This window comes from Lytechinus variegatus, chromosome 6, assembly GCF_018143015.1.
Source record: "Lytechinus variegatus isolate NC3 chromosome 6, Lvar_3.0, whole genome shotgun sequence".
NCBI classification, from domain to species: domain Eukaryota; kingdom Metazoa; phylum Echinodermata; class Echinoidea; order Temnopleuroida; family Toxopneustidae; genus Lytechinus; species Lytechinus variegatus.
The window spans coordinates 42635044-42640222 of NC_054745.1; the positions used below are offsets into that span (position 1 = coordinate 42635044).

Below are 5179 nucleotides of genomic sequence, written 5' to 3' on the forward strand. Positions count from 1 at the left end.
ATGCTACACACATCCTCTTCAGGATTGATCCAAACTACGACATACTTGTCTCTATGATAATGATCAGCTAGTTTATGTCTTCCCTTGAATGCGGTCCTTCGCAATAATACATGTTGCCCAATCGTGATCTTCTTTTCCTTCAGCCCAAGATCATGCCTACTCTTGTTATACTCTGCTACCTTCTTCGTGTTGCTTTCTACTATTGCATTCATCTTAGTAAGAGCATCAGCTTGAGCTGCAACATAGTCTTGATCCCAGTCCCCTTGCTGCTGAGATAAGAGCTGATCAAGAGGTATTGATGGGACCCTCCCATACATCAGTCGGTAAGGTGAGTAACCAGTAACTCGGTGTGGTGTACTATTATATATGTACACCAAATGGAATAACATCTCTGGCCAGTGTCTGCGCTCACTAGGTTCCATCGACCTAATCATAGTACACAAGGTGCGGTTGAAACGCTCAATTTGCCCGTTTCCCTCTGGATGGTAGGGGGTGGTTCTGGACTTGCTGATATTGTACAACTTACATAACTCCTGTATCAATTTCCCTTCAAAGTCCCTGCCTTGGTCAGAGTGTATTCTCTGTGGTATACCATAATGTGAGAACCACGAGTCACGGAGCACTCTTGCTACTGTCACCGCTGTTTGGTCCTTACACGCAACAGCTTGGGCGTACTTCGTGTAAACATCAGACATGACTAAGATATCTTCATAGCCTCCTCTCCCCTTGTCAACCTTCAAGAAATCTATGGCCAACACTTCCAATGGTCTGAAAGCTATAAGATGCCTCATGGGTGTCTTCACTGTTGGTGATGGAGCTTTGGCCACATTACAATTCAAGCAGTTCCTCACATGACGTCTAACATCACCATGTAGACCAGGCCAGAAGCACCGTTCACGCAACAGGCTCAAGGTTCGTGTCACTCCTTGGTGTCCCCATCTGTCATGAACGGATTCAAGAATTGTCTTCCGGAGCTTCTCAGGAACTAACAATTGTAAGACGTCCTTCCCCATCACTTGGACCTGTCGATATAGTACACCTTTCTTCTCAGTCAAACTTGTCCACTCTTTCAGCCAACTTCGCACCTCTTTATTATCCTCAGAGATCACTTGACCTGGTTGCCATCCTTTCCGATAACAGTCCCAAATCACCCCAAGTGATTCATCCTGCTCTTGGAATTTCTTCAGTTCTTCGAGGCTGAATGAACCAAAAACATCGGTTTTCTTAGCTTCCAGTCCATCTAAATTAACTCTAATAGGTAGATTGAGATTGCGACCGTCCAGGCAAGTGTGTACTGGACTATCAGTATCTGGTCCGTCAACCGCATTACTCACTGGAGCCTCATTATTAACTGCGCCAGGCTCAACTTCTATATCAGTGACCATGACTTCCACTGTATTGTTCTGTTCTTGTAGTACTATTTCACTCTTTCTTTCAATCCTGGTAGCAGATGCGAGTATTGTATTGGGCTCAATGACAAGTTGCTGCTCACTCCGGTTGACTACTGTCACCTGAAGACTTTCTCCCTTCGCCTGAGTGCAACCATCCCACTGGACTGCATTGTCCCCGTGACACTCTAATCTCCCGACAACGAGTGGTGATATCAACTCATTGTCGTCTCCAGTCCTCAGCACAGTTGAAGTCTCCGGTTTCAACACAGACTTAGGAAATGCCTTTAAGACCTCCGCAACCATCTGCCAGTCAGTTTTTCCACTCTGGGACTCATCATCTCCCACAAAGCTATAAAGAGCATTGGAGCCTAATAAAACTGGGTATTCCTTTCTCTTACTCGGGACTACATCCTTGATCACGATAAATCCTACTTCGTCAGTCTTCCCATTGGCTGTAACTGGTGCCCTGAAGTAACCTACGATTGGGACGGCTCCTGAGATGCCAGTCACTCTTAAACCGCTACCAGTGCCTTCGAGATCCCCAATGATCCCCTCTAAACATCTCTCGTAGTAACTCAGTGGAACCAGACTTGATTCGGCACCTGTGTCTAGAATACATCCAGTCTCTACTCCAGCTATCTTGACTATGGCTTTTGGACTTTCTGATACCAGCGATGAAAGATAATTTGAAGGGTTGGATACTGCGAGGACTTCAGCGGATCCTTCACTCAGTTGATTTCCAGGATTACCCCTCACCGTTTCCATAACCTCTGGACAATCTTTCTTGAAGTGACCTGGCTTGTCACAGCCATAACATCTAGGTGGTTTAACACAATTTTTCTGTACATGGCCCTTCTGTTTGCAATTAAAGCAATGTAACTCTCCTTTCTTCTTTGGCCTTTGTCGAAGATGAGGGGGGAGCTGTAGGGCCTGAATTTCCTTGACAACTTCACTAAGTCCCTCTTTAAGAAGAGATATTTCCTCCCTCATTGTTTTTATCTCAGCTGTCTCAGAAGATGCTTCGACCCTAGCAGTCTCTACTTCACATTCTCTCACCCTAGGTCTTGGGACCGTATCTGTGTCTTGAAATAAATTCAGGACTTCTTCTCTCATCGTCAGGAATGTCCCAGATCCGCTAGAAATTAGGATCCTCCTCAGCTCTCTCTGGATCTGTTTGTCCCGCACCCCTCTCACGAATTTTTCCTTGAGGGTCATGTCTCTCAATCTTTGCAGAGCCTCCTTCTCAGGTATGGAAGCGGCTGCTTCCATCCTATCATGCAAACGGATGAGAACACTACTGAAATCCGCAAGTGATTCTCCGTCAAGTTGGACACGGCTGTGAAGTTCACTACTCAAGCTTTGGACGCTCTCTCTTAAGCCAAACCGATTCATCAGAACCCTTCTCAGGCCGGTCGGATCCTCACGAAGGCTTGCCTCCCTACACATGATTTCATCCTTGGCAGGACCACTTAGATGAGTCACAAGAACTTGTGCTTTCTCTCTCTCCGATAACTGGTAATATTGGCAGTATTCATCGAATTCATCAAACCATTCACGTACAGTCAAATCACCAGGCTTCTGTGGAGTACCCTTAAACTTAGGCAACTTCATCGAGGGCATTGACCTAGCCATAGACATACTTCGAAACGCGCCAGTCATAGAAGCAATCATGTCTTCGAGGCTAGTGCTAGGGGTCGCACCAGCCCCAGTCCCAACATTACCTCCAGGCATCCTGCTGGTTTATTTGGGGAAAGAAATCTATGACAATTCTGAAACAATACAACTTCTTACAGAATATAGTTACTATTTCTTAACTTGTTTCAATTATTTCAACCAAATTACCTTTCAACCTTAATATATCTTATATCTAATTGCGTCTTCTTATCCTCTTGACCTGCTGGCGTCCTCTGACGTAGTAGGGGGTTGCATCAATCTCAAACCGGTGATCCCACTTCTGACACCATTGTAGTAAACTGGGCTTGGGTGGTAGTATGGGTTGGGGGTTGGGTACTCAGTCAGGAAAACCATAGAACCATAGACAAGAAGTAGGGGTGGGTCAGCCATTTATTGACAGCCGGTGGATCATGCAAAACAGGGAAAACAAACCCCTGTACATAAGGGAACAATGAATATAAAAAATTAATCAATACTGATCCAAGAGCACATGATTATCATATCATATCTTGATAAATGGTATATCATTAATCGTTAAATTGTATTTCATTAATCAATTGCATGATTATGGGTTTAATTCAATAACAATTTAATTCAAGTACCAGTAGAAATTATTCAACATAAATTGCATGTAAGTATACATAATTCATTTCTTGCTCGTAAGGCTATATCACATTACTAAGAATTATTGATCGCTTTTCAATGAAGTCTTATGTTTACAAAAATATATTCCAATTAACCAATGATAATAATCACAATAATGTAGCACTGATTTTAAATCATTCTTTCTAAGCACATTATATCATAGCATTTGAACAGTTATTGCCTTAATTATTATACATGTAAATCATAACAAAATAACCATAACTTGGCCATCCTGACTAACTCACCCTACTATAGGCCAAGAGAAAACAAGGGTACATCCACCAATCACCCTCTGGAGACCTCACTCGGCATCACTCATACATGGTAGTACGTCAAATGAAATTCCCTAAAAATTGACATAACAAAATTAGCTAGTATGGTTCCTTAAAACTCATCTAATTCAATCGAGTCTGAATTTCCAAGACTATTACTACCACTCGGCAATTATAATCAAAATAAATAAAGTTCATTCACTTTCTAAGTACAGCGAACGGGGGGAGGGTGTACAAAACTGATCATGGCAAAGTACTGACAAGAATATAAACTTCGTCTAATGTACTCGATCTCATCATAGAAAAGAACATAATATAATTTCATTTTATAAACTGATCATAAGAAATCTTCACCTTGTAATGTGAAATTGACTATAACAATAACATGAAGCATATAACGATCATGTACCAGATATACAAAATTGAATTGACATATTCAACCCTACTCACTGTGATAATTGTTTTCTTAAGAATAATATCAACGTAGTCAAAATCTTAGCTGCTAAATTGATAAAACGATATAACTTAGAATCAAACTTACATGCCTCCTTGTCGAACTTGACTTGGAAGAACGAACATAGTACCCCTAACGTACACTGTCGTCACAAATCGCTTTCTGATTTATCCTACCGTCGTAACAACATAAACGCTTATTCTTTCGCGCCACCTACACTTGAACGCTATCTGATGTAAATATCCTTCCACAACATCACAGATATTTATGACATATCACTAGATTCAGTATAAATGAAAAGTATAATGAAAACTATGAATTTAACATAAACATCATTCACATCATGAATTTATGAGAATAATCAGCTATAAATCTGAGGAACTACTTTCACTTCTTTGAGTAATAACATCATTGACGTTACGTAACAGGTGAGTAACCAACGGAACATATCGACCAAAAAGAAATACACTTTCGCTTTAAATTCTCGTATGGTGTCTCCGCTAAAAAAATGATTTTGCAATAAAATTCAATTTACCACATTATGAAAAATAATATTGATCAATTCCATTGGGTTGATAGAACAAGAACTTAAGCAATGTTTTCTTTAAAGGGATTCTCCGGGCTAGGAATGTTTCTATTTGAATAAATAGAGTAAGACTTACAGGGCAAAATGCTGAAAATTTCATCGAAATTGGATAACACGTGAGTGTGTGTTTGAGTTTTGTCAGATGTGTATCAATCAG

The 5179-nt window shown here is 41.1% G+C and overlaps 1 long non-coding RNA gene across 1 annotated transcript; it reads right to left on the reverse strand.

Moving 5' to 3' along the window:
- Nucleotides 1–2776: 2776 nt before the first annotated feature.
- LOC121417507 lies at nt 2777–4979 on the reverse strand. The gene is made up of 3 exons (XR_005970362.1): nt 4524–4979; nt 3956–4056; nt 2777–3499 (listed from the first exon to the last, which is right to left on the reverse strand). It is a non-coding gene; the product is annotated as an uncharacterized LOC121417507 (long non-coding RNA).
- Nucleotides 4980–5179: the final 200 nt, after the last annotated feature.